Source organism: Macrotis lagotis, chromosome 7, assembly GCF_037893015.1.
Source record: "Macrotis lagotis isolate mMagLag1 chromosome 7, bilby.v1.9.chrom.fasta, whole genome shotgun sequence".
NCBI lineage: Eukaryota > Metazoa > Chordata > Mammalia > Peramelemorphia > Peramelidae > Macrotis > Macrotis lagotis.
Genome location: NC_133664.1, coordinates 69,974,823 through 70,002,795, shown reverse-complemented (window position 1 = coordinate 70,002,795; position 27,973 = coordinate 69,974,823). Strand labels below are relative to the sequence as shown.

The 27,973-nt window shown below is 38.2% G+C and overlaps 1 long non-coding RNA gene across 1 annotated transcript in view; it reads left to right on the top strand.

Annotated features, from left to right (window-relative positions):
* Positions 1-25,464, top strand: part of LOC141492624 (uncharacterized) — a 101,903-nt gene extending 76,439 nt beyond the window's left edge. The window contains exons 5-6 of the long non-coding RNA XR_012469991.1: positions 19,979-20,118; positions 20,579-25,464. This is a non-coding gene — a long non-coding RNA (uncharacterized LOC141492624). The remainder of the gene's footprint in view (positions 1-19,978; positions 20,119-20,578) is intronic.
* The last annotated feature ends 2,509 nt before the right edge of the window (positions 25,465-27,973 follow it).

Below are 27,973 nucleotides of genomic sequence, written 5' to 3'. Positions count from 1 at the left end.
TTTTAGCTGAAGAAACAGAGAACCAAGGAAATTCACAAGTAAAAGAGACCCTTAAATTATTTAGTTATAATATTTTTTGAAAATTTGATGAGGACATCATTTCATATTTTTTTAACTTTGCTTTGGACAAGTCTGGTTTTGATTAAGAGATGGAAGAGAAGGGCAGAAAAGTAAAACTTTATGGTTTGTTTTTTGCATCATCATCATCATCATCATTTCCTTATATCTCACCTTCTGCACCACTGAAAAATTGATTGACTGTAAATGTCTGCTGATATATAAATTCTCCAACATTCTACCTTGCTAGTCTCTCACTGCTTTACCTAGAAGAAGGCAGTATCTAAGCTAGTGTTTTAAATTGAGGTAATTTATGATAAAAGGCATGGATACCTGTAGACAAAATATGACTGAAATGAGAGTTCAAAAACTCAGGTGCTAGTTCTGGTATTATATTTATAGTACATGTAGGCTCTGGACATGTTCTCAGGACTGAGCTCCTAGTGGCCTGGTCCCTGTCATACCCTACCAGTTAAGCGATACTAGGCAAAACCCTCAACCCATCTTGGCCACCATTTTCTCAATGGACTAAATAAATGATCCCATGAGCCTTTTGGAAAGAACTAAAAGAATTAATTTCCAAAGAGGAGAATAATCAAGGTTCATTTTCATTCATTGCTTCACCATCAGTCTATTCAGAGAAATCAGGATTCTTTTGATCAGGGCCTTGATTCTCCCTTGCTTGTACTTAAGGGAGACCTCCCCACCATGCAACTGGACCATTAGAAAATGTTCCTTTAAGAAATATCATGGGGCAGGACGGCTAGGTGGCGCAGTGAATAGAGCATCAGCCTTGGAGTCAGGAGAACCTGGGTTCAAATCCGACCTCAGACACTTAATAATTACCTAGTCGTGTGGCCTTGGGCAAGCCACTTGACCCCATTAACTTGAAAAATCTAAAAAAAAAATATCATGGGGTGGCTGGGTGGTACAGTGGCTAGAGCACTGGCCCTGGAGTCAGGAGTACCTGAGTTCAAATCTGGTCTCAGACACTTAATAATTACCTAACTGTGTGGACTTGGGAAAGCCACTTAACCCCATTTACCTTGCAAAAACCTAAAAAAAAAAGAAATATCATAAGATGCTAATCAAATAGCAATATGTTATAGAGCTAAAAAACAATCATGAAATTCATGAAGTAATTTTAAAAGAATGGGAAAGAAAGGAGCCTAGTAATAGTAGATCTCAAACTATGCCACAAAACATCCAAATGATATATATGGTACTGGTTAAAAATAGATGTCAAGCAGAGGAGCATAGAAGTATAAAATAAATAGAAACATGATGTCTGATAAATTCAAAGACTCCAGCTACTGCAGTAAGGATTCACTATTTGACAAAATTGATGGGAAAATTTGAAAACAGCTGAGCAGAAAATACGTTTAGATCATCATCTCACACCATATACCGAGATAATCCTCATATTGATACATGCTTTAAACATAAAAGGAATATCATAAACAAATTAGAGGAATATAGAAAAAACTTTATTTTAACCTATAAATATAGGAAGAGTGTATGGCCAAACAGAAGATCATGAAAGAAAAAATGTGCAATTCTGATTATATAAAATTTAAAAGTTTTTGTGCAAATAAATAATTTGTGCACTTAAAATTAGAAGGGGAACAGGTAACTAGGAAAAAAATCTTTGAAGCAAGTTTCTCTAACAAGGATTTCAATATGAATAAGTTCTATATATTGAAATATATGTGTTTTATATATATAATATACTAAATGTGTATATATTTATGTATATACATATATGGAACTAATTCAGCTTTATAAGAACTACTAGTCTCCAATTAGTTAATGGTCAAGGGATATGAATAAACAATTTTCAAAGGAAGAAATCTAAGATATCCTTTACCATATAAAAAAAAAAACCCAAACCAGTAATGATTAGAGAAATAAAAATTAAAGTGATTGTGATATCTATCAGATTAACAAAAAGTCAAAAGAAGAAAACAGCAAATGTTATAGGGCTGAAGGAAAATAGACACACAAATTCACTGTTGAAGAATCTGTGAATTTAGTTCAATCATTCTGGAATGCAATTGAAATTATGCCTTAAAATTTACTTAACTATGCATACCTTTTAACCCAATGATACCACTACTAGGTGTAATCTCCAAAGAGACCAGAGATTCAACTGCAGAAAAGTATTTATAATTTACAATTATTAAATTATTTTAAAATATTTATAATTCACAAAATTTCCATTATAAGATCTTTTTATAATAGCAAAAAAAAAAAAAAAACCCTGAAAACTTGGAGGTTCATGCTTACTGGGGAATAGTTAAACAAATTGTGTTATGTGGATTTAATGAAATATTATTGTACTTTAAGAAATGATGAATTGGAAAGTTTCTGAGGAAAATGGGAAGCATCTATGAACTGAGGCAGATTTAAGAGAGAAGAACAGGAAAATAATATTTGCAATAACAATATTATAAAGAAAAGTCACTTTGAAATACATAAGAACTCTGATTTCTGCAATGATCAACCATTTTTCTATAAGACTGAAGGTGACATATGCTGACAAAGAGGGAATAGACTCAGACAGGGAGTAGATAGGAACATAACTTTGGGGCATGACCAATGAGGGAAGTTAGGAGGTACAAGTATAGAGTGCTGGGCTCAGAGTCAGGAAGTCCTGAGTTCAAATCCATTTTCCTAGCTATGTGACCCTGGGCAAGTCATTTCACCCTATTTGCCTCTGTTTCCTCATCTGTAAAATGAGTTAGAGAAGGAAATGGCAAACCACTTCAGTATCCTTGCCAAGAAAACCCCCCAAAAGGGGTCAGAAGGAGTTGGATTCACTGAAAATGACTAAACAACATTGAAGGAATTTCCTTCACGTGACTCTGCCAATTTGCTCTAAGCATTTCCATTTTCCTTTTTATGTTGTTTGTGGGGAGGAGGGAGGAGAGGGAGAGAAAATAAATGCTTGTTAAATGGAAAAGTAACAAAATAAAATTTTACAAAGAAATAATAAATGTGAAGTGTTCAGAGAAACTAGAGGAGACTTGAATGAATTGAGGCAGATTGAAATAAGCAGAATCATTCAAATAATTAACAAGAATTTATCAAGTGATGTGTTTATGCCAAACAATGGAGCTACAAAGACAAAGAGTGAAGCAATGCATGTCCTCAAGAAACTCATAATCTAACATGGGAACCAGGATAATTACTGATCCAATGACCTCAACAGCATCAGGGAAAACAAAACTGATCAATGACAATAGCTAACATTTATATAGTTCTTAGTTTTATTTATTTCATTTGATCCTCACAACCTTGAGAGGTAGATTTATATCTTTCACTATCCCCATTTGACAGATGAGGTTAAAGAGAGGTTCAATGACTTGCCCAGGGTCACTAGGAAGTATCTGAGTTCAGATTTGAACTCAAGTCATCCTCCTTCCGGGGCCAGCACTCTATCCACTGTTTCACCTGGCTGATAGTTGCAGTCTTCTGTGGAATATAGGGGAGAAATAACAAATATCCTGTTAGATGAGGATGTTAATTTTTGCTACCGTCTGTTGTTTCAAGGGAGGAGCTAGAATTCAAAAGCTTGTGAAAGGATACATTATTATTAAATTATTAAAATTATTATTATTAAAAATAACAACAATAAGGGAGAGTTCTATGTGGTGATGGGGACTTCCCTTGGATTGATAGATATTAAAAAAAAGAATTTTTCAACTCTCCCTCTTCTCTGGATGTCCCCGACACCTGGAATGTTCTCTCCCCTTGTCTCTGTGTCCCCAACTTTCTTCAATTGGTTACATTCCTACTTTCTCCAAGAGGCCTGTCCTGGTCCTAGTGCTTTGCTTCCCTTGAACTCAGATCAGCCTGACTCCAGGGTCTGCGCTCTGTTCACTGGCCCTGTAAACCCTTAGTTGTTGAAGATAATAAAATATTTTTAACAGAATGTAAGAAATGACTCGTGTGGGGTAAATGGGCAACCCATAACTAGATCTATATCTGGAGACTACCTTCACTTTATTATTAGAAGAATTTCACAGGGACCCACTCATCTCCAAACATTCCCTTGACTAATTTGTCACACTTCTGAAATATCTTCCATTAGATTCATTTCTTTGACTTAAGATGTGTATTAACATATTATAAATCTCCAACCCAAAAGGGATATATGACTTTCAGATACAAGAGATGGCTAGCACCACTGGTGCTCTAGACATATTTACAGAGTAGTCAGAGTTCGTTTGGGGCATTATTCTATCAGCATCCTTATGATGCTTTCAGGGAGTTCAGAAACTTCATAATGTAAGCCAAGGTAAGCCTGTCCTTTCCTGAAGTGATTCTTGCCCTAAAATACCTTCTCCCACTTTCCTCTATCAGAGCTCCCCTCACTGCTCTCCTCCCTTCGCGTCCTCATCATTTCTCTTTTTATTTTTAGGTTTTTGCAAGGCAAATGGGGTTAAGTGGCTTGCCCAAGGCCACACAGCTAGGTAATTAAGTGTCTGAGACCTGATTTGAACCCAGGTACTCCTGACTCCAAGGCCGGTGCTTTATCCACTTCGCCACCTAGCCGCCCCTTCTCATCATTTCTCAATGGACTATTAGCCTCCTAACCAATCTCCTGACCTCCAATCTTTCCTCTCTATTGTCTAGCTTGTTCAATAATGCTTGCCCCTAATTAATTTGCACCTAATGTTCCTAATGCAAAGGGGTGATCATTTCATCCCTTGATTGTAAATCTCTAGTGGTTTCTCATTAATTGTAGGTTAATTCGCAAACTCTTTAGCCCTCTGCAATCTCTCATTATCTTTTCCAGATTTATTTCTTGTTATTCTTTTTCACATACTACTTTTCAAGAAAACTAGCTGTTCATTGAACTAGACATTCCTTTTCCCACCTCCATGCACTTTATATAAGTCATCTCCATTCCAGAAATGCAATTTCTCAACATCTTTCCCTTTTAGAATCTTCAACTTCTTTTGCAGCTCAGCTCAGAAACCACCTTTTCCAAGCAGTCTAACATTACACGAGCCTCTTCTTTCTGATCTCTCTCTCTCTCTCTCTCTCTCTCTCTCTCTCTCTCTCTCTCTCTCTCTCTCTCTCCACTTAGGTTGTCCTTCCAACCATCTATTAGAATTATCATTGTATTTATGACCTATAGAATGTAAGATCCTTGAGGGTAAGAACTGTTTGATCATGTCTTTGTATTCCCACTTCCTAGCATAGAGCCATGGACATAGGTGCTTGGTTGAGTTGAATTGCATTGAAATTGTTTTAGCCCTTTGGTCTCAGTCTAGAAGTCAGTCTGGTTCTCTCACTTAGGTGTTTCACAATGTTGTCTGACTGGTTGATAGGCTTAATTTTTTTTGCAAGCTTGCATTTCAAGAGAGGAACAAAATTAATGGAATGTTTAGGAACAAGATTGTTAAGCAAGAGGCTCTTCCTGGAATTGCTTGTTCATTTTGTTCCTATCCTGAGCATTCGCTTTCCTTCCTTCAAATGCTTGAACAATAGTAATCACCCAGGCAGCTTCCTACTGAAAAGATGCCGAACCCTAGTTGTCATAGATCCATAGCTTTGGAACAGGTAGGGACCTTGGAGGTCATTTATCCAACCTTCTCATTTTACAGATGAAAAACACGTTCAGAAATTACTAAGTAATTTACCCAGGACCATGCAGATAGTAATTAGCAGAGCTGGAATTCTAATCTAGGTCCCCTGACTCAAGATCCCAAGTTATTTACTTTATAGCATACTGCTTTCGACCACCTGTTAGGAGAAAAATTGATTCAAAACAATTCACACTAAGGTATAGTGGCTAAAGTGAAGTTACTAATCCCTCCAGAGACATTGACTTTTGTCCACAAGACTGGAAACAAAAGTGAGTTCCCAACAACTGGGGGAGTGGCTGAACAAACTATGACATAGGAAGGTGGAATATTATTGTGAAATAGGAAATGATGAATTCAGAAAACCATGGGAGGATGTATGAACTGATATAAGTTGGAGTAAGTTGAACCAAGAGGACCATATTCACAATGACAACATTGTAAAGAGTGAGAAAACAAAGTTAAATTCTGATTAAGTGTAAAGCCCAATCTTGGTCCTAGAGAACATATAATGAAACATGCATCTGTCAGATGGAGTCACTATGTCGGTTGGTTTTCGTTAACACTTTGTTATAAAGGAGTGTTCCTCTGTGTGTGTGTGTGTGTGTGTGTGTGTGTGTGTGTGTGTGTGTGTACAATATTTGGAAATTATTATGTTGTAAAGACAAAAGATTTCCAGAACACTTAAAAACTGCAAGAACTGCAGAATAAAGCAAGCAAAGCCAGGAGAACATTTTATACAATAACATTTTTTTATGTTTTTTCAAGGCAAATGAGGTTAAGTGGCTTGCCCAAGGCCACACAGCTAACTAATTATTAAGTGTCTGAGACCAGATTTAGACTCAGGTCCTCCTGACTCCAGGGCCAGTGCTCTATCCACTGCACCACCTAGCTGCCCAATAACAATATTTTAAAGAAAAACTTTGACCTTTGAAATTTTGAAAGATTTAAATTTTGAAGAATTAAGAACCATAATCAATGAAATAATCAATTGTGGTTCTAGAGGACCTATCAGTAAACCTGTTATCTGCCTCCTGGTAGAGAGGTGATGGAACTTGTGATCCAAACTAATGAGACATATATTTGGGAGAATAACTAATATGGGAATTTATATTTTAAAAATCATTTGGTGTTTGTAGAAAAAGGGATTTTAGGAACAAGAGAGAAACTAGAAATAAGCCTGCCCTTCCTCTCATAAAAGGAAAAACAAAAAAGGTCCATCAAAGTCTTTTTGGAAAAAACAATGGAAGAGATCAAAAGGAAACCAGAAAGAAACATAGACAACCAAGAAAGCATTGAAAGTTTTATGTTTACTATATTACATACTTAAAAGGAAAAGCAAACTGTGTGTAATAAAATCAGTAGTTTCATATATAATATAGTTTCTGGTCCTCATTACATATGAAAATACTCATTTAATATTATTAAGTTCAGAATGAATAACTCATTGAAATTAATTTAAGAATTATTTTTAAAAGATTTGCCAATATAAAAGAATGAATTTTTAATTGTGGAATTTCACCAAATCTTGTAGGTTGGTGGAGGTTCATAGTGTTAATCAAGGTGAGAGCTTCTGAATAAATCTCAAACCATAACACCTCCTCTGCTTATGCATGACTGGCCTTGGCACTAACTATACTATTTATATTACAGATAACAAATGTTTGTCGAATTTAATTAATTCTTTGACTTTCCTTCCCCCCACCTTTTCTGTTCCCAATTTTATAGGAAATTATATGAATAGACAAGAGAATCTGACTACTAGGAAGTAGAGAGGACCAGATCTAAAGATGGTGCTGGGCTTGGCAAGGTGGCAGCTTCATATGCTGCTAATGCCCTAAGAATAACTTGGTAGTTTCAGTGATTTAGCTCAATATACTTGTTAATAACCTAGAGGATAAAGTGAATAGCAGTGTGGAAAAATGTGCTGATGACACAAAACTATTTAGCTTCCTCCCAGTGCTAAGGTGGATTGGGAGGGACTTTGGATGGATCTAATAAAGCTGGGTGACTGAGCAAACACGGCGGCTGATCAAATTTAACATGGAAGGGCAAAAGGTAATAGACATTGAAAGAAATCATTTAAGCCGTACATAATTTAAACAGTATACACTGATGGGTTCTGAATTAATGCTTGTCTCCCAGGAAAGAGACCTGCAGGAATAGGCACAGTAAGCAAATCAATGAAAGTATCTCAATAAATATATCTGTTCCAGAAAAATCCTGGGGTTTGACTTAGAATGGTAAGAGACTAATGCAGAGGGAAATCTGTATAAACATACAGACATATGTGTGTACACATGCATAAATGTCTGCAGGGATATATATATATATATATATGTATATAGCTATTAATTACTTTACATACTTTCACCTTTTGCAAACTTCATTTAAAAAAAATATTCACCACTCAGGTTAAGCAGAAATTTTTAGAATCTTTAGGAAGGTTATAGTCAGAGCCATAGTTAAATTTTGTGCAGAGGAGAGAAATGGGAGTACCTTATATTGGAAGGCAAGGAAGCAGGCTCTGAGACACCCTGAAGATCTGGCTGCTGTGAGGGATGTGGAGCAGATGGGGTCCATGGAGGTGGGAAAAGGAGGGATCCCCTAGATGCTACTGCTGCTGCTGCTTGCTACCACTCAGGAGGCAGAAGGGGGGGCTGCAGCTGGAGGATTTTGGGGTGGAGCTCAGGACTAGAATTGTGGACTGTCTCAAATTTTCCAGCCACAGAAGAAAGTACACCCTCCCTTGGGGGTAGGATCAGCAAAGGAGCAGGGGTAAGGGGGCAAGCCAGGCTAGATTAAGGAGAAAGTTTGAGCCCACGCTGTTTACTCTCTCTACATTTTTCAAAAACAGAGTAGGGGGAGGAAGTGAATCCTTCTTGAGGGCAGGGATGGATGGAGGGGAAGCCTGGGCCCAGCTGTTCGCTCTTGGCACACGTCCAGGGGAAGCACTGCTCGGGTGTCACTGTTGCTGGGGATGGGATGGACCAGGGAGGGCTGGGAGGGATAATGCTTTCAGCACCTGGGCCAAGGGACTAGTGTCTATGTTTGGGCCACACCTCTGGTTATAATTAGGGTTTGGGTTGGGTTGTTTTTGTGGAAGAAAAATGCATTAAGTACAAACACATCTTTACTATTTGCAATGATAGCAGGAGGTACATGGAAGGAAGGAAGGGAAAATATAAAGGGGAGGAGAAAAGGAGGAAAGGAAGGAGGGAGGAAGGAAGAAAAAGAAAGTAGAGCAGAAAAAGGCAAAAGAGAACAGCAGGGCAGGGGATGGAAAGAAGGGAACAATATTGTGGATAAACCAAAATTGATTTCTGTTTTACTCTGTAATAAGTGATATGATGTGAGCTTAGCACAGAGTAGATGCTTAATAAATTACTGTCCACTTATTAAGGTTTTTCTTCTAACTCTTACTTGATTTAAAGCCAGTCTTAAAGGGGATTTGGAATATAGTAGAATGTAAGTTCCTTGAGGGCAGGTTCCCCACATTTTCTTTCCCTTTTGCTTTTGTGTTGCCTCCATCTTCTTTTCAAGTCTTCCTAGGATATTCACTTGCACCAAATTTCACTTTTATGTAAAATATTTGGGGGAAGAGAGAGGATTGACCCAAGTCTGATCGAAGAAAGAAATGAGGAAGACTACCAGGAAGTAGTGTGGGATAGTGAAAAGGAAGCTAACTTTGTAGTCTGAGAAAGATCAAAGAAAAATGAAGCTCTGCCTCAGACACTTCCTAGGCTATGACCTTGAGGAAGTCAGATCAGTTTCTATATCTAAAAAAAATGGGAATAACAATACTGATCATCCTCCCTTACTCAGAGAATTGTTTTAAGAAAAGTGCTGTTTAAATGGATTGGACCTCAAAGGCCATGTGTTTACAAATAAGAAAACTGAGCCCAGAGAAATAAAGGGACCTGACCTAGGTCACACAAGTAATAAGTGTCAGAGGCAGGATTTGAACTCCAGTACTCTGACTCTCAAACTGGTGTTCTTTTCACTGTGGTGCATTGACTCTTATTTATCTCCCTCGCTCAAACCTCTCTCCTTCTAAACCTCCTTCCATAGAGTTGCCATTTTCCTCAAGCATAATGATGTCTCTTCCCTGGTCAGTAAATTCCAGGGGCTTCCCTGTATTTTCAGGTTCAAATATAGATTCCTTTGACATTCTAACTTTCCTTCCTTCCTTCCTTCCTTCCTTCCTTCCTTCCTTCCTTCCTTCCTTCCCTCCCTCCTTCCTTTCTTAATTTGTAGAATAAAGTAAATATTTCCATAACCTAGTATAATTAAAAAGATAATTGCACATGAAATTGCAAACCTATTATGTACAACTTACTATTCCTTTTAAATTTATAATAGTTATGTAAATTTATTTTTTCCTTTTTTCCTCTCTTCTGCCCTTTCCACCCATTGAGATGACTACTCAGACACCAAAAATGTACATATATATGTATAAGTACATATGCACATATAGATACATATATATATATATATATATTTATTTGATACATCTATTTATCAGTTCTTTCTCTGGATAAAGATAGAATCTTTTTCCATATGTCCTTTATAGTTATTTTGAATATAATAGTCAAAATGACATTCACTCAAAGCTCTTAGAACAATATTGTGGTTATGTAATATTCTCTTGGTTCTCCTCATTTTGTTCTTTGTTATTTCATGCAAACCTTTCTGTGTTTTTCCAAGATAATTGAGCAAATCATTTGCCTTCCTCCCACTCTATGGTCCACCAGTAATAGCCTATTTGTTTGCACACTGGTATCTCAGTTTCCATCACTGTGCCTTTGCACCGACTGTCCCTCCCTCCTCACCCCTCTGTCTTTGGAATCCCTTGTTTCCTTCATGACAGCCTAGCTCCTACCCACTCCAGGAAACTTTTCCTAGTCTCACTATCTTCTGGGGTACTCCTTCCCCAAACCACCTTGTCTGCATTTTCTATGTATATACTTCTAAGTGTCCATCTTACCTCCCCCATTTAAATGTGAATTCCTTGAGGATGGGCCTTATCTTTGTTGACTCAGTGGTTGGCACAGCATCTGGCTCAGAGTAAGCCCTTAATAAATGCAGTTGATGGATTAATTAATACGCCCCTGACTCTCAAGTTTGGCCTCCCTTATCTCTAACACCTAGAGTGAAAATGAAAATGACAAAGAGTAGGGACATTCTTTAGCAGATGAATTAAGCCCTATGCGTCTTCTATGGGAACTCAGAAGCTGAGACAGGCACTGTGAACTATAAAAAGGAAAGGGTTAGAAAGCCTATTAAGAAGTTATCTGTCACATATATCATTGACCTGATTCAGATTAAGAAAGAAAACAAAAAAGAGGAAACCGGCTCAGGCTGGCCCAGTCCCCTATTCTGGCTTCCATGTGGACTGGGTCACCATAATCCTGGTCTTGAGACACTTCAGTACTTCTTTGTGCTTCAATGGAAGTTTGAGAGTTACAGGAAACTACCTGGAGGCTGCAGGTAACATCAAGGCCTGGCAATGTCAGATCAGTAGAGTGGGGGGCAGAGGAGAGAGATGTCTGTTGGCCATTTCCCTTTTGGGGCATCACATAAGCAGCCCTGGGGGGGATCATTCACTTTAGACCTCTCTATGCTTTCCATGTATGGTTTTTTTAAATTTTTATTTCAGGCAATGGGGTTAAATGACTTGCCCAAAGTCACACAGCTAGGCAATATTTTTTAAGTGTTTGAGGTCAGATTTGACCCCAGGTCCTCTTGCCTCACTGTCATATGTGGTTTCTAAAAAAAATGGATATACACTTATCTCACTAGGCTGCTGTAAGAATTAATATTTGGAGAGTCTTAAAGTCATATAGAACTCTAGAATCTCTACAAATTTTTTAGAACATAGACTCTCAATAGCAAGCACAGGTTACCTACACAAGATCAGATTCATGATCCACTCCAGCTCTAGAGTTTTATTCCTCACAGAAGCACAGAGGGATGGTTTGTGTCAGCCTCAAAAGATTATGGCTGTAATTTCCTTAAGTAACCTATTATGGAGCTACCATGGGCAACTGCATCTTGTTAATAATAGTCTTTCTTTTCCCCAATCTTCCAACCTGAAAGATGAACTAGCAGAATGATCTTATCTTCATGATGGATTCCACCATTTAGTCTGGAAGTGTCAAACTCTCAGCACTCAAAACCCCTATGAGAGGTCAAGAATCAGCTTACAATATAACTGTGAAATGTTTAAAAAATAAATAAAAGTTTAATACCACACCACTGAAATAGTTCACTAATCAAGAACCCTTCAGTGCTAAGACTGGAAACTGATGGAGAGTTAGCTAAGAGAGGGCTAAAAGGTTCAGGCCACTTGGTGACTGTTTTATCCATGCCTTACATTCGTTGGTTTGGATTTGATAAGCCTTGGGCATTTCTTGAGTCCATATCTAGAAGAGAGAAAGAAGAAAATGTTGTGGAGGAGTGGAAGAGGTGCTGATTGCAGCAATTACCAAACAGACTGGCCAGGTTTCCATTCATCACTCAGTAGAACTTTAGACAAAACTTTCTTTCCAATTAAGTTCCTCCAGTGACTGACTGCAAAACCAGATGGGCCTGTCCCTGTGACCTGAAGGTCAAGAAATGTGAGCTTTATAGGGTTGACAGAGGGAATAGTTCCAAAGTCAACGGTCTTTCGCTGAGAAATCCCTGTCAACTGTCAGAGAGCAAAGCTGTCTCCATTGACTCCACTCCCTAACTCATGCAAAAGGAGAGAGGGAGGCCGGTCAGAGACAAAAACCAGACCAGGCAGGATTTTAAAGGTTAAAACCAATCCCTTCAGCTGTGCTCAGATGCAACCAGAAAGCCTCGAGGAGCATATGGAGGACAGATGTGATGGTTAGCCTAGGTCTCGCTTGAAAGTAGCACAGAAGTGCTTTCAGGAGGAAGTCCAGGATGGACTTTATGTGGACAGGAGAGTGGGGGAGGAGGGAACTCTGAGGATGGGGTCAGAGATGAGACTTCTTTTACTATTCTGGAGCAAAGAAAGGGGTCTGGGGAGCTCTGTTTTGGTCTTTATAAATAAGATGAACAAGTGAAGATAATAGGAGACAAGAGATGACCCAAATGCTTTGGAAATAAAAATCCTATATAAATCCCAGCAGCACAATCTAGGGAAACCTAGGATTCGAAGAGAGAAGATCGCCACTTGAATATATGCTTCATCTCTCATAATGTTAAAAGCTTGAAGGCAGGGACTGCCTCAGTTTGAATAGTTATAACCCCATTTCTTGGCACAACACCTTTTTTTTTTTTATTCATCCATATATCCATATATTCTTTTGAGATGGAAGCTTAGAGAGACACTAGATCTGACTTCTGGGGAACAAGCACTCCCTAATGAACTGCCCAATGATGTCTTCTTCTGATTTCCTGTCCTGGATGGACTCTTGGGAATGAACATTGGTACCATCACCCAAACCTAGACATAGTTCTCTGAACAGGGAGTTTCACCATGACCCCCCCACATCTGTACAAATAACTCAAGGAAGCAAATTGGAAAGTCCCTGAAAGTTGCCTATGCCAGACAGACAGATAAACAGATAGATAGTATGGATAAATGATAGATTGAATGGATGAATTGATAGATAATCATATATGTATACATATGTATATATATATATATATATATATATATAGCTAGATAGATGGGTATATAAATATATAATCAGATAGAAAAATACAGACACATAGACAGGCATAAATGATAGAGAGATAGATGGATAGGTGTCATTCTGATAAACATAATAACCATGATTTCAGGGGGCTGATCATAAAACATACTATCAGTGCACAAAGAGATATTATCTGACCCATGTGTGCATTTGTTTTGCTTGATTATACATATTTATTTCAAGTAAATGCATTTTTATTGGGATGAGGGAATTTGAGAGCAGAGAAAATTTCACTATAGTGATGTCCTGCAAAAGAAAGAAAAATTGAGGCCAAGATGCTTGGGGGCAAGTGAGGCTTTTTAAAACTTCAACCCTGAATGTTCTTTCAGATTTTTATTAGTCTCAGTCATTGACCACATTTGCCCTACATTATTGGCAAGTATAGGAAGGGCTAGTGGGTGTCTGACAAGTTGACTTTCATTTTCATTAACTGAAGAACTTGTCCTGCCTGATTACTACAGCCAAAAATAAATTACAAAGGGGTCTGGGGAGAGGGAAGGTCACTCAGCTTTGTATATTCATAGGAATATACAAGTGACTAGACTTGCAGCTGAATCAGACATTTCATCAACAGAGTATGCCAAAAAAGCACAAAAAAACCCACTCCAGCCAAAACCCCAACTGAGTCCACTTCAGCCCTTTCTGCTGTTCCAGTAGCACTGCTTGTCCCTGCCAACCTTCTGTCCATCAATGACTCCTCCTTCCACCATGGTTTTACTTCCTAATTATCTCCTTTCAAAGACACATTTCTTTCTATCCTCCTAACTTCTCAGCTTGTCCTCAGAACAGAGCAAAGATTTTATTCTTCACTTTTTACTCTCACTAGTTACTCTCTCTTTTTCTCCATTTCAGGAAACTATTTCTGAATCATGGGTCTTGAATTTTCAAGTTTCCTTCATTGTTTTCTACTCACCAAGTACTATTGTCTCATAATTAACTGATCACCAAATGCATTTTCTTTCCTATATTCACTATGATAATTAAGTCCTGTGTAGTAAATACTGTCATTGCTAATTTGGAAACAGAGGCAGTAAAGTAACTTGTCCACTGTCACACTGCTAGTAAATGTCTGAGGCAGCATTTGAACTGAGGTCTTTGATTCCAAAGTCCAGTGCTCCATCCTCAGTGCTAGCTAGGTGGGATGAGTCCTGGCTGGGTAGTAAGAGAGAGAGAGAGAGAGAGAGAGAGAGAGAGAGAGAGAGAGAGAGAGAGAAAGAGATGCCCAAAAGGTCCACATCATAGCAGACTGGAGAACCCTAAGGGGGTGAAGGTCTTGGGGGAGCCAGGAGAGATGACCTGGAGTGGATCTAATTTGAGAAAGACATGGTGAAGACAGATCCAAGACTAGAGTTTATTGTTGTTGAGTTGTTTTCAATCAGGGCTCCATTTGGGGATTTTCTTGGCAAAGATATAGAGTGGTTTTCCATTTTCTTCTCCTGTTCATTTTACAGATGTGAGGAACTGAGGCAAACAGGGTTCAGTGACTTGCTTGGGGTGACACCGTTTGTAAGATCTGAGTAGATGATTCTTCCTGATTCCAGGTCTGGCACTCTTACTACATCAGCCCATAGGGCTGAAATAGAACTCAATAAATCAAGTCAAGGAAATAATGTGGGCAGCACAATCTGGCTATTCTCCTTTCTTTAACCTGATATGGAATAAGCCTATAATGCCCAGCAATCATATCTGGTGAGAGACTGACACTACATACTTCCATATAACAAACATCCATCCCCAACACTTGATATCCACATCCTGACAGGAGTTTTTCCTAAGGATGTGCAGATGAAAATCTCATGAGTTGTAAAGCAATTGGGAGAGTGGCCAACGCGAAACAAAATCATTGTTGCCAGCTTATGATGATGCTGTGCCAAATTACCCTTGAATGGCACATGTGTGCCAAATTGCTTTCTAATTACATTCTACCCAGAAGAGGCAAAACTGTGTCTCTTGGAAAGCCAACATATTAAGTCAGAGTATAGTTAGCCCAGAGAAGGTCAGTGGACATGGAAATAAGAAAAAAGATAAGAGAAACAGAAGACCATAAGTTTTAGAACTGAAAGGGACCTTCGAGTTCATCTAGACAACCCCGTCAAGAACACATCTTCAAAATCTATTCATACAGATCCATGCTATCAATTTCTTTTTTCTTAAAGTGAAGAAACCATGAGGAAAAGGAACAAAATAGCTTGAGCCAAGATGGGATAAGTTCCATAGTGATGTAAGTTAACATATTAAACATGCATTTGGCTAATGGATCATATCAAAAGGAAATCTCCTAACGTTTTACTATGAACTTATTCACCTGAAATTTTTATGATTTTCTCCTAACAAAATAATAAAATAATTTTTATTTAACTGTAGTCAATAGACAGCACTCCCCCAACTATAATACATACTGGGGAAATTTCGCTACATAGGAGATGGTTTCTAAATTGTTCTCTTTATGTTTGATGTTGAGGCGGTTTGTTCACAAGTTAAGCCCTTTATTGCTGAGATAGAAACATTCATGGGTTGGCAGATATTGAAAATGTCATTTGAAAATGTCTTTAGGTACTTTCTTAGGGAATCTCTTTTACAAATTGAACAATAGGAAAAATATTCCTCAGGTGGAAATCTAAATATAAATTGACAGTTTGTGTCTGGATATCTCCTAGTCAGTCAATCAAGGGATACTGGGAAATCTATCCAGTTATTTCAAACAGGACCAGTAAAATGAAGAATCCTTCCATTCCCTGATCTATAAATGTTATAATTTTAAGAAAAAATATAAAAGAACTGGGACATAATTTTTGAATGATCATACTTCATTGGCGAATATTGTATTCAATGAGATTCAGTATTCAAACTCCCTAAATAAATATCAGCATTTATATTAAGCCTGAGGATAGAAAAAGAGGGAGTGTTCATCCCAAATGAGATTTCTGGCATCTGCTGGCAGCTTTTTAAATTTTGCCTACACAGGCTAAACCAGTCAGTATCTGCTGTTTAGAGTTAGTACTTGATTTTTTAAGAAGAGAAAAAAAAGTCCTCCCTCATCATTCTATACTTCAATATAGATAATAAGTATCACAAATAAAAAGATCAGTCCCTTCTTTCTCTTGTTTTCTGTCAGTTTAACTAATGAGAAAGAAAAATAGACTAGTCAAACAGCCAGGGAAAATGATCAACAAAAGATATTAGGTCATGGGACATATGAAGAATTTAGTTTGGTCATCTTTCTTTTGTTTTTTTTTCCCATCAAGTAGTTATCTCTTTTCAATTGTGTTGAATTTTATTTCTGAAGCATAATTGTTTCTGTCTCTTAAGGATGTGGATAGGAGTGACCATCTCCACAACAGCAGATGCTACTCTGGTGTTGGTTTTTCTCTTTGTTGGTCAGTTCCTTCTGGTTATTCACTGGGCCAACCCCTGAAACCTAAAGTACTGAGTCAAAAACTAAGGCTGGTGTTTTCCAGTGAAGTTTTCTGTTATCTATGTATCACAAAATATAAAAAGATCATTCTCTACTGTTTTGAGGTCTGACTCTCGCAGTTTACCCAAAATTCCTTTATTGCATTGGTATTCCTCTTAGTTACACTCAGGTTCAGAGTCCTGTTTGGGTTGTAAGTTTTTCAAATCTGCAGTTCTGAGCCCCCACCACTCACTAATCTTCAAGAAAGATCATGCCAGATGAAAAATGAATTTAGAACAAAAGGCATTTAATGTAATAAGATAGCAAGGGAAATAAGAAGGAATTGCATCAGGTAATAAACATCACTGCACCTATATCAAATGGTTATCATTTCTACATGGGTTCAGAGAAATACTACTATCATGATTAGATATTAGAGTTCAAAACTGCTCTGATTACTAATTTCCCTTTTTATCAGAAATTTAGAGATCTCTGACTTCTGAATGAACATTTAAACTTCTTACCACTCCTCTTCCTGCCATAATTATTGTTTAGGTGGTATGCTAGCTTTTCAGAGCACTGTGGTTAGGTCCATGACTAGCTCTTCTCTCCATATGATTGTCTTCTATTCTCAAAAAGAACAAAATGTTAAACCACTATGTTAAAAATCTAACAGTGTGCCCAGCTGTGGCTGATTAGACTACCAAGAGATTGGAATACTCTACCAGAGACTGGGCACAAATAGTCCATATGAGTATTTGGGATGGATTTCTCAATTTGTGCATCTTACATTTCTTTTGAGCTTCTACAATTCTACTTTGCTCATAGGGAACAGCACCTTTTCTGATGAAGGCATGCCATGCTCGGTAGTCCTGTGCCGAAGTCTCCATGTCTTGCAATCAATTCCAAAATTCTTAAAAGAGACTTTAAGAGTATTTGAATCTCTTTCTTAACCACCATTGTGAGCACTATTTTGCCCCAAACCTTTCCCTAAGATGTCTTGAAGTATTAAAAAAACCAAATAAATCAAAAAAACCTCTTCAAACTGGGAGTTTAATGGGAGGTACCCATTAACCATCACTGCTGGGATATCAATATCTGAAAAGTTCAAACATAGTCTTCTAAAAAGTGTCATCTGGAGAATTTCCCCCACTCAAGGAGGTTCTCTTACCCCCAAAACAATGTGAAAAATGAGTGCTGACCACATTGTGGGAATGGCCACATCCTCTATCAAGGCCTTTTAAACAGAGGTTCATGCACTTGTTTATTTTTAAATATATTTTGATAATCATACTTCAATGTAATCTGTTTCTTTTGTAATCCTATGTATTTATTTCATGACATTAAAAAAACATTATTCTAGAAAAGAATCCATAGGTTTCACCAGACTGCCATATTGGTCCATGGCACAATAATCCTTGCTTTCTATGGACCAGCATGCTTACAATATGATCTACCTTCAGAGAACTTTTATGCAATTTTTTGTGTAATCCTAATGCTTTTCTCAAAATTTCTTAGGTACTGTGTGAGAAACATTTATTTTCACAGGGTATGGTTCCTTATATAATATTCCAAATGATTATGAAGTGATTGTCATCAACATATCCCTAAACAACTTACCCCCATGAGCCCATCTTCCCCTTGTGGAATTACTTTTTTCCTTTTGCCAGACACACTTGCCTTACTCTCATACCCAGAGACTTGTTCCTCTTCCAGTCAAATCCTTTAAAACCTACTTTAAAACCTACCTACTTTCAGAAAATAATCTGATATCAATCATTTACATCTTTGTTTGACTCTGAGCCAAATTGTTTCCTCTCCCATAGATATTTGTACTTTAGTTGTCCCTATTTGTGAATTAAAATGGCTTTGTTCCCGCTTAAAAGAATTTAGGCCTCAATGAGCACACGGAGGAATTATATTTGGAAAGGGAAGGAGGCTCTCTTCCTGGAATCTCTTCATTTATACTCCAGAAATGGTTGCTTCTTAAGGTTGGCCTTATTAACATCAATTGCACGATTACTAGGAATTTAGGAGGATATAGAGGAGAAGTAGTCTCTGGTCACAACCCAAATCAAGGAATCAATTTACAAGTGTTTGTTGGATATGAGATACTGTCCCTGGTACTGTGTTAAAAATACAAAGAATGAAATGATTTCACCCTCAATGAATTTAGATTCTAATCCAAATCAGATTGCAAGTCTCACAGGAAAGTATATCAAATCAATCAATTAGTAAACACTTAGTAACACCTATTATATATGCTAAGGCCAAAACACAATTCAATTTAAGAAGCATGTATTAGACCCTTGCTAGGTATAAGATACAGAAATCTAGATACAGCTATAAATAGAGGTATCCAAGCACATAAACATTCAACTATATATGTAACATTTACAGGCATTTGAGTGTGTGGGGTTTATTTATTTAATATTGATTATCTTTGGGTAGAATACTACAAGAAAAAGGAAACATAGTTCCCTGGAACAAATAGCAATCTACTTTGGGAGGGATAAAGTAAGCTATCTATAATAAAAAATATTACATATAGCTATCCAGTGCTAAGGAGATAAAAATACTGTGGAATGGCCCAACTCTAGGAAGTTAATGATATATTAGGTCTTTTTGATGAGTGGGGGGATGAAAGAGAGAGAGAGAGAGAGAGAGAGAGAGAGAGAGAGAGAGAGAGAGAGAGAGAGATGGAATCAAGGAGATGAGTTAAATACTGTTCCTAATACTAATAACTTGGATAAGTCAATTAACCTTTCAGACTCAGTTTTCTCACTTGTAAAGTGGGGATAATAATAGAACTTACATCCCAGAACCAAAAGAAGTGATATTTATCAAGTGCTTTTAAAATATTATATGAATTATAGCACCATATAAATTATAGATATTATACAGATCATAGAAACTTTTAAATATGAGTTGAGGTTTTCTTTCTCCTACTAGGAATGCTGGACTGATGTATTTTCTTTCTCTCTTTTTTAAAAAACGTGGAGTATCTCAGTCTTTTCTACTATTTATGTCAGACCCCTTGTGGCTTTGGCCTGAGAAAGAAAACAAGTTGCTCTGGTGGGAGGCTGTCCCTGGTGACATTCATCCAGCTGGCCCCAGTTGGGGTTGGGTCTCTTATTCCTTCAAGCCGGATGCTGATATGTGCCAAAATCAGCAGAGACCAAATATATGGAATTTATCCATTTGAAGTTTCATTTACCCAACAGATCCAAGGAGAAATGAGGCAAGAATGAAGAATGGGTCCAAGTCAAGCACTTAATTCTAACTAAGGTCCACAGCCTGAACAAACCAATTCTTGAGCTAAGGGGCAGTCCAGAGAAGCTGAGAAGAACAGAAGAATTTTGAGGTATAGCTGGAGAAATGGGTAATACCCCCTTTCCAGTCCAAACTGAGATGAATGTAGTAGCCCCATTGGAGATCAAAATGATCTGTGGCTGAAATTCACGGTATCACCTAATTATAGGCGCTGCTGTCAGACTTACCTGTCATCTTTGAGAATAGTGGGGTTTTTTTAATTTGCAGATAAAGGAGAAATAGGGTATATGGGAAAGCATGGGAAAATTGAGTGAGAATTCAAGCCCTACCTCCAACACTAATTCTGTAAATATGAGTGAGTCAGTTAACTTTTCTGAGTCTCAGTTTCCTTTTCTGTAAATTGGAATTAATAACAAAACCTTTCTTCTAGGTGAAGAAGTTGTGTAAATTGTTTTGTGAAAGACAATATGTTCCAATAGTTGTCAGTTGTTAATAATCTCCACTCTGTCCCATGATCCTTCAGACAAAATCTTTTTTTTTTCTATTTTAAGCTTGAAGCTATCCTTAATGCCAACCTCAGAATGTGAACAATGAATGGAAGCCTAGCAAGGATGAATAACTCTATTTCATACTTGACTTTGGATGGAATATCTGACCTGTTAATCCAAGGCACAGCTGTCTGGTAACTAGTATTACCTCCTCTACCTACAATTGATAGTCAACTGGAAGGAGAAGCCACTGAAATTCTTAGCTGATGTCTCTGTGAAATTTCTGTTCTGTTTGGGTTTGAAGCTACCACCTACCTAGTTAGTTCCAGGAAACACTAGTTCCATCTATTATTTTTTAATTAACATAGGATTTCTAAATAGGAAAAACTTTTTTAAAGATTTTATTTATTTTGAGTTTTACAATTTTTCCCCCTAATCTTACTTCCCTCCCCCACCCCCACAGAAGGCAATTTGTCAGTCTTTACATTGTTTCCATGGTATACATTGATCCAAATTAAATATGAGAGAGAAATCATATCCTAAAGGAAGAAACATAAAGTATAAGAGATAGCAAGATCAGACAATAAGATATCAGTTTTTTTCCCTAAATTGAAGGTAATAGTCCTTGTGCTTTTGTTCTTTCTCTGGATTCAGATGGTATTCTCCATTGCAGACAGCCCCAAATTGTCCCTGATTGTTGCATTGATGGATTGAGTGAGTCCATCAATGTTGATCATCACCCCCATGTTGCTGTTAGGGTGTACAATGTTTTTCTGGTTCTGCTCATCTCACTCAGCATCAGTTCATGTAAATCCCTCCAGGCTTCCCTGAATTCCCTTCCCTCCTGGTTTCTAATAGAACAATAGTGTTCCATGACATACATATACCACAGTTTGCTAAGCCATTCCCCAATTGAAGGACATTTATTTGATTTCCAATTCTTTGCCACCACAAACAGGGCTGCTTAAATAGGAAAATTTAGCTGAGCTAGAAAAGTCTGGAAGGGTCCTACTCACATAGTTCTTTAAACAATTAATACATTTCTCTCCATCTCTTGGGATCCTGGGGGAGTCAACTAGTCAATCAGCATCATAAGCCAGTCACTGCTAAGTTCTAGGGATAAAAAGAAAGACAAAAGAGAGTCCCTGGGGGAGATTATCCATTGGGAGAGAATATCCAGGAAGGGGACATGGAGAAGTCCAGGGGTCAGGTGGGAAATAATGAGGTATCTGCCCTGGTACTGTCTCCTTAGATAGAAGACCTCTAAGGAGCTAGATAGTTCTCTGAGGAGCTTAGATAGAAGACCTCTGAAGGGGAAGACTAGTTTTACAAAGGTAGAGTGGACAGGCCTTGCCCAGGTCACTGGTTTAGTGACTCAGGTAGGATTTGAATCCATGTCTTCCTGATTTCAACTCCAAATTTCTATCCACTCTACCACCTAGCTGTCTCCAGTATGACCTCTTAAGGTCCTTTCTGATTTTAAAGCATCAATCCCATGACTAGATGACTTTTCAGTTTCCTTATGGCTCCAAAATTCTGAGTCAGATCATCTATTATCTCTTATGTTCATGGGTGTATGTATTTTTCCAGCTATTCAACAAAAGGAAGACTAGAAAAGTTAGTGAAGATCAAGATTATGCTTGAAATTCTTCAACAAATGTTTTTTGGCATGTGTTCACTCCCCAGGAGGACATTCAATGATAATGGTTCCTTTGAGCAATTTTCATCCCTTTTGGATCAATCCCTTCTCCCCATTCCCCAGGAGTCCCCAATTTTTTTCTGAAATGTGTACAGCTCCTCAGCCAAATTGCCTAGGATCATTCTGATGGGAGAAAGCCTTGTTTGCATACCTTAAATTAGACACATTAAAGTATGCAGTGGTTAGCGTTCTCCTACACACCGGTAACAAGTGACTAGGGCCCTTAGGGAGGTAGCTGCATGAGGCTTAATAGTTCTGACACCCAAAAGAGGTGGAAGGAGACCTCTTGGCACATATAAAAAATGCATAAATTCTCTCCAGCTTGTTTTGAAAATTAGCTGAGCACCTTTCTCATAAAGGGGTGACACAGATTCACAGAAGCAATGCAGGTCTTATGCCTCTGACCAGCTCCTGGAGGTTATGGGATTTCTAATTAGATTTAGTTCTTTACAGCTCCAACTACCTTGGGCAGTTGGATGACTGGCACCCACTTCCTGAGCCAGGCCAGTTTCTCTGGCATTCTGAGACATGCCAGCTGCTCCCAGAATCCAAACCAGTGGGTCTTGGAGGAAATCGGACCACCCAGAGACATTCCCAAACCAGCACTCACCAACCCAATGAAGGGATGGGGGAAGTGATCTTTGGTGAATGAGCATCTCTGAGGTCCCTGGATATCTCTTCTTAATAAGCTAAGCACACCGTGACCTTTTTATTCCAGTATTCAGATTCTAAAATGTGACGAGCAAGATTGGTTCCTTCAGGATAATGGTGCAATGGGACAGGCAATAATCCTGAGTGATCCCAGAAGGGGTGGAAAAGGTGAGGCCAGTCCCCTCTCCAATCTCCTGTTCCAGCTGCTGTCTGAGTCTCAAATGACTTGAACTCAGCAACTCTTACAATTGGACGACTATGTCAAAAATGTTTATAAGCAGCCTGGTTCTCCAGAAGCTCATTCACTCCGACGCTTGGTGACAGGGATTTTCAATTTAGCTAGTAAAGTTTCACTATTTTTCTCAAGTGGCTTAAACAGCCCTGGCTTCCTTTGTTTCTAATTAAAGACATGTGTGCAGCAAACTACTGGCTCTTTCATTTTACCTCTGTGTAAAAGCAGTGTGGCCTGTCAGAAGTCTCCTTCTCCCTGTGTCACCGACTCACTGGGTACTTCTAAGCCAATCATTGCATCTCTCTCGGTGGGCAGCTCTTTTCTCATCTGCAGCCCAAGAGTCATGTGCATCTAGTTTATTATGGGGGTCTGGGTCATTTTACTGGTTGGTGGTATCAAGGAGTAATAAAAAAAGAGTTCTGGGTTACCAAATGCCCATCCATCCATCATCACGAACAAATTTATTCTCTAACACTTTGAGTCTTTTAGCACCTAACTCTAATAACTGTAGAGATTGCTTTGTAATAAAAGGCTGAAGGATTAAATGATATCTAATAACAAGCAAACTACCTTCTGGGAGTTAAGTATTCTCCCATATGGGAGAAATTAACTCTTTGTAAGCACTAGGTGAATGGCTATAATATACCAAAGAGGTAGAAGGTAGCCAAGGTATGCTGGTGGACTTTAAAGAATAGAAACTCAGCTGTATTGCAGGAACACCTTGGGTATGTGATCAAGAGATCTGGGTTTGAGTTACTGCCTCCAAGGTTTACTGGCTACATGATTCCGAGTAAGTCACTTAACCTGTCTGAATCCCAGTCTTGTCATCATGGTGTTGATCACATCTGTTCTGTCTCTGCTCTTAGGGTTTTTCTGAAGCTCAAACAGGTATGGATATTATAGTTTATAAACTGCAGAGGATGATATGAACATCAAAAATGGGGGGGGTGACAGACAAAACTAATAAAAATAGTGAGCTCAAGTGACTCAAGAAAGGTACTATTGAAAACTAAGTCCCCCATCCCTAAATGAGTCATTCCATATTGATCTGGGATATAGCCCCAATTCTAATTGGTTACTTCAAGAGTATGTACTTGGGCTCAAGAGAGAATTGGTTGGATTAATACTGGAAGAATAATTAATAATGTATGTCGTATTTGTGGAGTATTAGCATTATCATCTTTGTGTATGAAAGATAATGCTGAATTATCAAATCCCAAGTTTTGGTCATTTTGAACCCCATATTATTAGGTATAGGGATTACCAGCTAAGCATATATGCAAGAGGTTCCTCACTTAATTGGAAGATCTTTGAGAAGTGGAATGGTGTTCTGGACCAGGGTTGACTCAGGTTAGTTCTGTTGGCTCAGGATTGAAATGAAATGAGACACTTGTAGAACATCTGACACTTAACACAAAAGAAGTCCACTTAATAATAGGATATACAACAAGGGTGCAAGGTGAGTTCCATATTTGTCATGGTGGCAAGCCCAATCAACTTAGATGACTTTTACTTAGATGACTAGGAAGCTACAATAATGGTTCAAGCTTTAGTCCTATATGTAATTGTCTTGAAGATACTTTCATTTCCCTTTAGGGGGAAAAACTAAACTAGCATATGTAGAAAAGTTGTTGCTCTCATCATCTTAATTGACCAAATACCCATTGTCCAAGAACAAATGTCTCTGAGTTTGGGAAAAACTCACCATTTTGTTGGCTCCAGGGAGATAGATTTGTTGGGCACTAATGGTCTCCAAGACTATTTATTAATAGTGGTTGTAAATACCCCTATTAGGTCTATATTTCAAAGACATCATAAAAAAGGAAAAAGGACCTACATGTACAAAAATATTTATAGCAGCTCATTTTGTGGTGGCAAAGATTTGGAAATTGAGGGAATTCCCATCAATTAGGGAATGGCTGAATAAGTTGTGGTATATGAATGTAATGGATTATTATTGTATGAAAAGAAATAATGAGTAGGCAGAATTCAGGAAGATCTGGAAAGACTTGCATGAACTGATGTAAATGAAGTGAGCATCACTAGGAGAACGTTGTACACAATAACAGCAACATTGTGTGAAGATAGACTTGGTTATTCTCAGAGTTACAATGATCCAAGACAATTACAAAAGATTCACCACAGAAAATGCTATCCGCATCCAGAAAAAAGAACTGATGGAGTCTGAATGTAGCTCAAAGCATTCTATTTTCACTTTCTCTTTTTGTATGTGTGTATGTGGTTTTTTTCCATTTTGTTCTGTTTCTTCTTTCACAACATGACTAATGTGTAAATATGTTTAACCTGATATAACCTATATCAGATCACTAGCCATCTTAGGGAAGGAGGTAGAAGGGTGAAAAATTTGGAGCTCAAAATCTTATAAAAATGAAAGTTGTAAACTATCTTTACATGTAATTCAAAAAAATAAAATATTATTTAAAAACTATCATTACATGTAATTGGAAAAATATTATTTACAATAAATAAATAATGATTTCAATTTGTATTAGTGAAAGAAGTACCCTACCAATGACATTGCTAAGCTTTGAAGAATACATTCTGGGGGAGTCTTCCTTTTATATAGATTATGATTAAACTAATGAATAAAAAAATAAAGCTAAATCAACCATTTGAAATTAGTCAAATTATTTTTAGTAAACCAATGCATTCAATCCCATTCAATTTAGATGCCCCAAACTCTACTCTGCCTTGTATTTATGCAAATCTGCATTCTAAAGAAAAGCATTCTCTCTTCAAAAAGTCAACAAATATTTATTAAGATGATCCAGACAGTGTGCTAAAAAGCTGGGTATACAAAGAATGGCAAAAACAGTCCCTAGTTTCACAGACAATAATGTAGAAACAAGATATGTCAAGATAAGCATAGTCAAGGGGTGAGAGGCTCATGCTTGGGGCGGACATGTGACAGGGAGATGGTAAATGATAGGAGGTGTCTGCATCCACAGGATTCAATAATTGCTTCCTTTGGTAAATGTCAATGATAAGGATCATCTTAGTCTGAAAGTTTAGAGTCATCCCTTCCTAGTGACTCACCAGAAATTTGCTTTGGAGCTTTTCATATTTAATGGTTTTGGAAAATGGTCACTCCTTCCTACTGCTAATATAACTGGCCCATGAAATTGGATCTGAAGAGATCCTGGGTATGACTAGGTTGGCCCATTCTTCCTGGGTATGACATTCTCTTTCTGGAGGCAGAACCCAATTATAACTCTACCACCTTGGACAAGAGAGCTTCCAGCTTCCAGATGACTGCAGGCTATTAGAATGTCAGAGGGAATAAGCAGTTGATAGTCCTGAAGGATTAGAGCTTTGCTCCTAGAATGTTCTACCATATCCTATGTAAAAACTCTATCCATAGGGGCGGCTAGGTGGCGCAGTGAATAGAGCACTGGCCTTGGAGTCAGGAGTACCTGGGTTCAAATCAGACCTCAGACACTTGGTGTCTGAGGCCATGTGGCCTTGGGTAAGCCACTTAACCCCCATTGCCTTGAAAAAATCTAAAAGAACAAAAAACAACAAAAAAACCCCCCAACTCTGTCCATTCTCGCCAAGGGTGGAGCAGTGGAAAGAAGGCTGGAAGTAGAGAGTCAGAAGGTATGGGTTCAAATCCTAGTCTGTCTCTTTTTAACCTCTATGATTTTTTTTTTGCAAGGCAAATGGGGTTAAGTGGCTTGCCCAAGGCCACACAGCTAGGTAATTATTAAGTGTCTGAGACCAGATTTGAACCCAGGTACTCCTGACTCCAGGGCCGGTGCTTTATCCACTGCGCCATCTAGCCGCCCCCTAACCTTTATGATTTTGAGTAAATTCCTTACCCTCTCTGGACCTCAGTTTCCATATCTGTAAAATGAAGGAATTGGATTGGATGAAATCTTCAGTTCCTTTTTTTACCTATAAATTTATAATCCTAGGTTGTATATCATAGATGATTTTGTTTACTAATATGAAAATATATTAGTCTTGGAGACCTAGAAAAGACGAGCTTGACTTGGCATGAATGAATAGTGTCAAAAGGGGACTAGGCAAAGGGTTTAAAAAGAAAAATAAAAAAAAGTAATAATAACAAAACCATGCCCACCACCACCATCCCCAAAGTCATTGCAAGGATTTTCCCCCTCGGCTTCCTGGCCTCCAGGCACCTCTTGACCACATCCTGCCTCTTCGCTTCCTCTTCTCCTTTCCCAGCTCCGTGAATCCAGGATGAGAAGTCTCTCACGACTGTGGCTTGGCCGCCAAGAGATAGCCTGAACCCGATACAGCTGGCTGTCCCTGCTCAGTGCACTTATCCCAGAGTCCTTGCTTCTTTGCTTATCTTATTTTTAGACTTATGCTGAAGATATATTTTTAAGAAGTCTCCAAAGAGGCTGACCCAAGCCAGGAAGTCAGACCGGATGCTGATGTGACTGCACACCTGGATGGCAATTTCAGCAGCCCAGAGGTGTATTGGCTTTAAAAACCCCAAAGCAAGATTTTTGCTTTTAAAAACCCCAAAGCAACATTTTCTATCAAAACCCAAAGACAGACATGTAAAACTGGTTCCTCTTCTACCTTAACAATGAGGATCTAATGGGCAAGACAGGTGGCTGGCGTACCAAGAGACTATAAGTTATTGGCGATCTGGGAAGTGTGCCCCCCAAACCACCTGTCTAAGAAACTGAGCTACAAATATAGTGATGGATTCAGCTGAGAGAAACTGAAGCCGCAAAGCCCGAAATGGTCTTCAGCTGAATACAGTATGGTTTGTGAGTGAATATTTTTAGCCTCGTTGACATGAATAGAGGAGTAATCTCTTTGAAGTAAGGATGAGATGTTAACTCATTTTTCAGATGTGTTTTACTCTTTGTGACCTGTT